Genomic DNA, 9,372 nt, shown 5'->3' with positions numbered 1-9,372 from the left:
TTATTACAGTGGAAGAGCCAAAAACGTGTGTGTGTGTGTGTGTGTGTGTGTGTGTGTGTGTGTGTGTGTGTGTGTGTGTGAAAGAGGACTGACGTTTATTTTGTCCATAGCTTGAACGTAACAAAAGTTATGGCTATCTGACGCTGGCTGATAGCTATGATTTTCAGGAATGGGATTTTGAGAAAAACGGGTTTCACTTCACGGGTTTAACGTTCGCTGTCTGTCAGGAGTGCTATACTGCATCATTACACAAACAGACTGACGTTACCCTAAAGAGGACAGTTCTCCATTGTTTATCATGATGGGCATAGTCTGAACTTTTGATCACCTATTATAACATCGTTTAGGGCACTGACATCACCAAGATTGAGCAGACGGAGACAAGCAAGATCGTTTGAGTGAGCATGTACTTCAGACTGCGTTGTTCTCTTGCGCTCCACCATCTCACAATATTAAAAATTAAATAAATAAAACACTTTGCGTGCCGTAGTTTACACAGGACTGGTGGGAAATGTGCATTGATACACCTTTATTATATGTTACGTGGTTTATTTTGATAGGTTAACTGTTTTGTGGTGTTAAGAGAAAGCACCTCCGCAGCGCGTTCTTAACAAAAGAGAAATACAGTCTTTTCTGCTTGCTGCAATAAATCGCTATTTTTCTGCACCAAACAAGTGAATTTTGCCAAGAAAATTTAAGGGGGTCTGAATACTTTCCGTACCCACTGTATGTATATATATATGTATATGAACACACCATTTTATGATTAATGATCGTTTTATGTATTTTTAACACAACATACTTGATGTATTCTGTATATATTCCACTAAAAACAATATTTTTTAATGTCTGGGCAACATACTTTACAAATATATATATTTTTTTTTTTTTGACATGTTAGATTCTTTGGAATAAAATTAAGAGACAGTTGGTTTGATCTTGGTTTAGTATCTAATGCAGTGCAATTCAGACATTTTAAGTGTGTCTCAAGTGTCCAAATACTGTATATCCTCTAAGCAGAAAGAAAAGCGGTCATGAAAATGAAACAATAACAGCACGAGTGAGTTCCAGAGCACAAAACACTGAGGGACTTGAGGGAGTCTGACTCTAAATAAAGGAATAATTCATCCAAGACTGAAAATGCTGTCATCATTTACTTAAAATAATATATAAACTTATTTTATAATAAGTTTTACTTAATAAAATTTGGTTTTTATTGCAGCATGTGGACGAATGTCCATGCAGTTATTTTCCTCACGAGGACAGTTCAAGCTACAGAAAAGACAAAGACATCATCATACAAGCTAAATAAAAGCATCATAAAGAAAAAACATACAATTTGTGCACGACATTCCAAGTCCCATGAAGCAACATTAAAAGCTTTCATACTCCACTGACAGGTATTTGTTCTTGTTTTAAACATACACTCTAAAAAATGCTGGGTTAAATATAACCCAGCGCTGGGTTAAAAAGGGACAAACCCAGCTATTGGGTTGTTTTGACCCAGCGGTTGGGTTGTTTTGAACCCAACCGCTGGGTCAAAACAATCCAACCGCTGGGTCAAAACAACCCAATAGCTGGGTTTGTCCCTTTTTAACCCAGCATTTTTTAAAGTGTAAACTCACTTCATTTTGATCAATTTCTCAGAAAGCAAGACGTCGTATCGTCAAATTGCATCTCTAGTACATGTATCCTGATGTGAGGCTGTTTAGATATTTGTACTGAAAATCAAGACAAAAATACTGAGGAAGAGATTTATTTTGAATGTATGAATGTAAGAATGTCTGTGCTCCGATTTAACACATTTTTTAAGTCTTCATTTGTGAAAGAGCAAGACTTATTAAGACCCACAGGAACCCTGGTGTGTAAAAAAAAAAAGATAGGATTTTCATTTTTGACTATAATAATAAAAAAAAAGACATGTACTCTTAAAAAATGTCTCGATTTTTTTTTTCTTCAGTGATGCAACAATCATTATTTTCAGTTATTCAAAGTACCTTACAGTCAACAATTCTTAAAATAACTATCTAATGAACCCTTTTGCACTAAACGAACATTTTGTGCAATATAAAGGTTTAAAGATTCTTCATGCAACTGTCAATGCCAACAATGAACCTCTATTTTTAAGCATGTACACAAGTAACATTTCAACAGTTTTTTCAAAGTTTAGCCATTGCATGCATCATCTAATAGTGCTAAATATTAGTTTTGCAAAAAAGAAGGTAACAGACTGTTGGGATCCGTATCACACACAGTACACTGACAAAACATAAGAGCTGCTGTCATTATTTATTTACTTCATCATAGATTTATGAAGCACGTCATAAAACACTTGTGAGAAAGACTGCAGGCCCGTGTTATCAAGCGTTGATCTGAATGAACACACAGCTCCTGCTCTCTCTCGCTCCTTCAAGACAGCTGTTCTGACCTCTCCTGATGATTGGATTACTGACGAAGAGACAGCAGAGGCTTTAGTGCTTTTCTCATTCCTCAGCTCACCTAGTTCTGACCCAACTTCACCCCGTTAAGCCGAACGCCTCACTATTCTCTAACCTCCAGCCGAACGCATTCATCAAACCTCTATAAAGAAGGGTCTTAAAGGGATAGTTCACCCAAATATAAAAAAATGTGATGTTTATCTGCTTACCCCCAGGGCATCGAAGTTGTAGGTGACTTTGTTTCTTCAGTAGAACACAAACGAAGATTTTTAACTCAAACCGTTGCAGTCTGTCAGTCATATAATGGAAGTGAATGGGAATCACGGCTTTGAGAGTCAAAAAAACATACACAAACAAAACCAAATTAAACCCTGCTGCTCGTGACGATACATTGATGTGTAAAGACACGAAACGATCGGTCTGTGCAAGAAACTGAACAGTATTTATATCGTCTTTTACCTCTGATTTTCACCGCAATGTCTGAACTGTCTGTCCTGAGAGCGTTCTCAACAGCCGGCGCGTGATGCGTATTCTTCTTCTTGCTTTACGGCGGATCGCAGACTTATAAGTGCATTACCGCCACCTATCTCTCAAATGGACCATTGACACTCCTAATTGAGGTTGTAGATCAAGTGTCAATGGTCCATTTGAGAGATAGGTGGCGGTAATGCATGCATAATTCACTGCAGCACCAAAGATCAACACCGCAGAAATGTTTGTCTTATTTTTATGGAATCTTGTTTCTGCCATGGAATAGAGAAGAAAAAAAGGTAATTTCGAATTTTTGTCTAATAATTCTTACTTTTTCTGGCAATGAAAAGAAAAAGTCTGAAGTGTTAGATAAAAAGTAACAAATATAATTTTTTATTTGGTGGCGGGGAAAAAAACTATTGCAATATGTATACTCAGATTTCTGAGAAAAACAAAGTCAGAATTGCGAGATCTAAACTTGCTATATCGAGAAAAAGTCAGAATTGTGTGATAAAGTCAGAAATACCTTTTCGTTTTTTATTCTTTGCGAGATGTAAACTCAGAATTTCCAGAATTTTTTTTTTTTTAATTGCAAGATGCAAACAGAATTTTTTTATAAATTGCAAGATGCAAACTCAAAATTTCCAGAAAAGAAGTCAAAATTGCAAGACAAACTCACAATTACATATTTGTGATTTGCAATTGCGAGATATAAACTCGGAATTGCGAGAATGAAAAAAAGTCAAAATTCTGAGACAAAACTTGGAATTACCTTTTTTGTAGAAACAAGCTTGCATATATATATTTTGTATTTGTCTTTTCCAGTGCAAATAGCTAAACATTATTAAATAAAGAAGCAAAACAGATATTAAGTCTTGGTTTCTGAAAATGTTATCAAAATTGAGTTTATGCCTAAAACTAGAGAAAAAACTATTTTTTATACGGGGTAAGAAAAATTAATTTGAAGGGAAAATAAGTTCTTTCTTTTACCACATGGACAGATATTTGTTCTTGTTTTAAGCATAAACTCAATATTTTGTATCTTTTTTTTTTTTTTTTAGAAAACAAAAATTAGGATTAAGTAATTTTGCAAATGTATCTTGATTAAAAAAAAAGTTTTATACAGGAAGAAACAAAGACAAAAAACGAAATAATATTTTTGGCTATGTGCTTGTTTGGAGGTTTAAGGCTGGTTTCCTTTAAAATGCTAACAGTGTTGTTAACACATCCATCCACCAAACCCAAAAACTAACTACGGAGTAAGAACTAATTACTGGATCTACCAGATATCGCAAGTTTAGAGGAACCAAATCTTTGAAAGACTTTTCTGAGGCACTTGGTGGCATAAACTGTATATCCACAAGCGTAATTGTGTATTCAACCTAGTTTTGTAGTTTGATCTCCAATTTTCTTCTGTGTTGTTCTGTAATCTTGTACAATTACCTAAATGAGCTTTTCCCCCACTTTGGTTTATTATTGTGGAATTCACCTATAAACAGACTTTAATGTTGGGTAGTACATTTTAGGGTTTCCTAGATCAGTGCATTGGGTTTAGGTATCATAACAGTTGACAACCTCAGCCCTCTTGGGTTTTTGACAGTCTAGCATGTGCGTCATAAATAGTTACCGAAACAACCGTAGACCTTGAGCCTCTCCTCTGGCTCCAGTCTGTTAAACCCATTTAGGAGCTTTATATTTAAGAGCGCACCTTTACTTCTTAAAACAAGCCATGAACTCCCACACGCAGCCAAACCACACTGGATCGCTTGGTACTCACTGGTTTAGTCATCTATCAAAAGCTAATCTGGCATATAAAGACTCCTGACCTCCACCGACGGGGGCAGTGGCGCAATACATCACGCAGCAGTCAGTCAACGAGACATAAATAAAGCAATTTACGGCTGACTCACTGCCAGCCTGCCTATTACATCACCTACCTCCCATGATGCCTGTGCAAAACTTCTGGGAAGTTGCATATTCTGGGAATGCACATCAAACGTATACTGTAACTGGGAAGTTGGAGCATTCTGGGAACGGACGTTGCATCACCAACGACTTCCAAGATTCCCAACGCCTTTAAGTGTGCATGAGCAGGGCTCCAGACTCATTCGTCCCACTGGTCGTTCTTTTGCGACTAACTAATTTTACAAGAAAATTGAACAGCAGGTTGACACACAAAGAGAAAGCGGAGCTGAAAGGAGTGCCTCCTGGTGGAAACTGCAGAATTAGGGCGCTTTCTGTTTGAAACTTGTGTTTCTGATCCATCTTTGATCATTCTAGTTGTTTTGAAAGTCCCTTCAAAGGCCGTCCGCTTGATAGCAAGCGTGCAAATCTTTCTGATGGACGATAGCTGGGCGTCCAAGGTCTACAAAATATTTGGTTTCAAACGAACGTGCGGCCTTGAGCTAGGCGTCCTGAAAATTAAAATACAGGGCATATCAATTTATTTACTGAAATACGCAACGGTGCATGAAATGAGGAGGTTAAATGGAAATAATTCAAGAACACGAGCCTGAAAGAAAGCTAAATGAGTGAATTCGTAAAGCTTGCCGGGTCTAATCGGACATTATGCAAAGCCAAATTGCTTCAGTTCGACATATTTTCTGCTGATGTGGAGATGAATGGAGTAAGGACGAAATATTATTGCTTTGAGGTTAAGACATATGATAAAGTCTAATGAGAAATTCATCAAAATGAAGGGAGTTTATGAGTAAAACAAGAACAAGTATGCCAGTGGGCTCAGAAAAACAACTTAAAAACAGGATTTTTTTGCCCATCAGCAGATATTTTGTTCTCGTTTTAAACAAGAACACGAGCCTGAAAGAAAGCTAAATGAGTGAATTCGTAAAGCTTGCCGGGTCTAATCGGACATTATGTAAAGCCAAATTGCTTCAGTTCGACATATTTTCTGCTGATGTGGAGATGAATGGAGTAAGGACGAAATATTATTGCTTTGAGGTTAAGACATATGATAAAGTCTAATGAGAAATTCATCAAAATGAAGGGAGTTTATGAGTAAAACAAGAACAAGTATCTGCCAGTGGGCTCAGAAAAACAACTTAAAAACAGGATTTTTTTGCCCATCAGCAGATATTTTGTTCTCGTTTTAAGCCCAAACTCACTCAATTTTGTTCAATTGTCAGAAAACGAGACTTTAAAGATGTGTAGATATTTGTACTGGAACATTGAATGCCAAGACATCACGAATTTGAGATTTGAAGCTCTAATTTAAGACCTTAATTTGTGGAGAAAAAAAAAATATATATATATATTTTTATTATTATATTGGCTGTTTCCTGTGTGGGTTTGTCAAATTGATTATTTATTAGTTTTATTAAGTTTTAGTTTATTTAATTATAGTACTTCAACTTTGGCTGAAATAAATGTTTAGTTTAACTTTATGTTATAAAATAAAACTTCATAAAAAGTATACAGACATAAAAATCAATAAAAATGACAAAAACATAAAATCACGAAAAATAACCAAAATTAATTTTTAATTAAATTAAAATGAAAACAAATAACATAAAATATAATTTAAAAACTATAATACTAAAATAACACTGGTGCAAATGATTATGAAATGTTCATTTTTTGGGAGAACTATCCTATTGTGAATTATTGTTTCAAATAATATACACATATATAGTTATTTTATGATTTGCATGACCATTCTTTTTGCAAAGGGACATTTTTTAAGCTTGCTATCACACAGCAACGGCATCTTCAGATCTTTATTTTGCATCTCAATTAAAAGTATTTTGATTTGAGGATGTTCAGGCACTTGTATTGGCTCATTCACTGCCGTGACTTAAGAGTTTCTGCTCTGATTTAAGGCCTTCATTTGTGGAAAGCCACCTAAATTGCAAGATGCAAACTCAAAATTTCCAGAAAAGAAGTCAAAATTGCAAGACAAACTCACAATTACATATTTGTGATTTGCAATTGCGAGATATAAACTCGGAATTGCGAGAATGAAAAAAAGTCAAAATTCTGAGACAAAACTTGGAATTACCTTTTTTGTAGAAACAAGCTTGCATATATATATTTTGTATTTGTCTTTTCCAGTGCAAATAGCTAAACATTATTAAATAAAGAAGCAAAACAGATATTAAGTCTTGGTTTCTGAAAATGTTATCAAAATTGAGTTTATGCCTAAAACTAGAGAAAAAACTATTTTTTATACGGGGTAAGAAAAATTAATTTGAAGGGAAAATAAGTTCTTTCTTTTACCACATGGACAGATATTTGTTCTTGTTTTAAGCATAAACTCAATATTTTGTATCTTTTTTTTTTTTTTTTAGAAAACAAAAATTAGGATTAAGTAATTTTGCAAATGTATCTTGATTAAAAAAAAAGTTTTATACAGGAAGAAACAAAGACAAAAAACGAAATAATATTTTTGGCTATGTGCTTGTTTGGAGGTTTAAGGCTGGTTTCCTTTAAAATGCTAACAGTGTTGTTAACACATCCATCCACCAAACCCAAAAACTAACTACGGAGTAAGAACTAATTACTGGATCTACCAGATATCGCAAGTTTAGAGGAACCAAATCTTTGAAAGACTTTTCTGAGGCACTTGGTGGCATAAACTGTATATCCACAAGCGTAATTGTGTATTCAACCTAGTTTTGTAGTTTGATCTCCAATTTTCTTCTGTGTTGTTCTGTAATCTTGTACAATTACCTAAATGAGCTTTTCCCCCACTTTGGTTTATTATTGTGGAATTCACCTATAAACAGACTTTAATGTTGGGTAGTACATTTTAGGGTTTCCTAGATCAGTGCATTGGGTTTAGGTATCATAACAGTTGACAACCTCAGCCCTCTTGGGTTTTTGACAGTCTAGCATGTGCGTCATAAATAGTTACCGAAACAACCGTAGACCTTGAGCCTCTCCTCTGGCTCCAGTCTGTTAAACCCATTTAGGAGCTTTATATTTAAGAGCGCACCTTTACTTCTTAAAACAAGCCATGAACTCCCACACGCAGCCAAACCACACTGGATCGCTTGGTACTCACTGGTTTAGTCATCTATCAAAAGCTAATCTGGCATATAAAGACTCCTGACCTCCACCGACGGGGGCAGTGGCGCAATACATCACGCAGCAGTCAGTCAACGAGACATAAATAAAGCAATTTACGGCTGACTCACTGCCAGCCTGCCTATTACATCACCTACCTCCCATGATGCCTGTGCAAAACTTCTGGGAAGTTGCATATTCTGGGAATGCACATCAAACGTATACTGTAACTGGGAAGTTGGAGCATTCTGGGAACGGACGTTGCATCACCAACGACTTCCAAGATTCCCAACGCCTTTAAGTGTGCATGAGCAGGGCTCCAGACTCATTCGTCCCACTGGTCGTTACTAACTAACTAACTAATTTTACAAGAAAATTGAACAGCAGGTTGACACACAAAGAGAAAGCGGAGCTCAAAGGAGTGCGGAAACTGCAAAGGTCTACAAAATATTTGGTTTCAAACGAACGTGCGGCCTTGAGCTAGGCGTCCTGAAAATTAAAATACAGGGCATATCAATTTATTTACTGAAATACGCAACGGTGCATGAAATGAGGAGGTTAAATGGAAATAATTCAAGAACACGAGCCTGAAAGAAAGCTAAATGAGTGAATTCGTAAAGCTTGCCGGGTCTAATCGGACATTATGTAAAGCCAAATTGCTTCAGTTCGACATATTTTCTGCTGATGTGGAGATGAATGGAGTAAGGACGAAATATTATTGCTTTGAGGTTAAGACATATGATAAAGTCTAATGAGAAATTCATCAAAATGAAGGGAGTTTATGAGTAAAACAAGAACAAGTATGCCAGTGGGCTCAGAAAAACAACTTAAAAACAGGATTTTTTTGCCCATCAGCAGATATTTTGTTCTCGTTTTAAGCCCAAACTCACTCAATTTTGTTCAATTGTCAGAAAACGAGACTTTAAAGATGTGTAGATATTTGTACTGGAACATTGAATGCCAAGACATCACGAATTTGAGATTTGAAGCTCTAATTTAAGACCTTAATTTGTGGAGAAAAAAAAAATATATATATATATTTTTATTATTATATTGGCTGTTTCCTGTGTGGGTTTGTCAAATTGATTATTTATTAGTTTTATTAAGTTTTAGTTTATATAATTATAGTACTTCAACTTTGGCTGAAATAAATGTTTAGTTTAACTTTATGTTATAAAATAAAACTTCATAAAAAGTATACAGACATAAAAATCAATAAAAATGACAAAAACATAAAATCACGAAAAATAACCAAAATTTATTTTAAATTAAATTAAAATGAAAACAGATAACATAAAATATAATTTAAAAACTATAATACTAAAATAACACTGGTGCAAATGATTATGAAATGTTCATTTTTTGGGAGAACTATCCTATTGTGAATTATTGTTTCAAATAATATACACATATATAGTTATTTTATGATTTGCATGACCAT

The sequence above is a fragment of the Sinocyclocheilus grahami genome, unplaced genomic scaffold (genome assembly GCF_001515645.1).
Source record: "Sinocyclocheilus grahami isolate Dianchi unplaced genomic scaffold, SAMN03320097.WGS_v1.1 scaffold949.1, whole genome shotgun sequence".
Classification (NCBI taxonomy): Eukaryota; Metazoa; Chordata; class Actinopteri; order Cypriniformes; family Cyprinidae; genus Sinocyclocheilus; species Sinocyclocheilus grahami.
Note: the sequence above shows the minus strand (reverse complement) of the source record.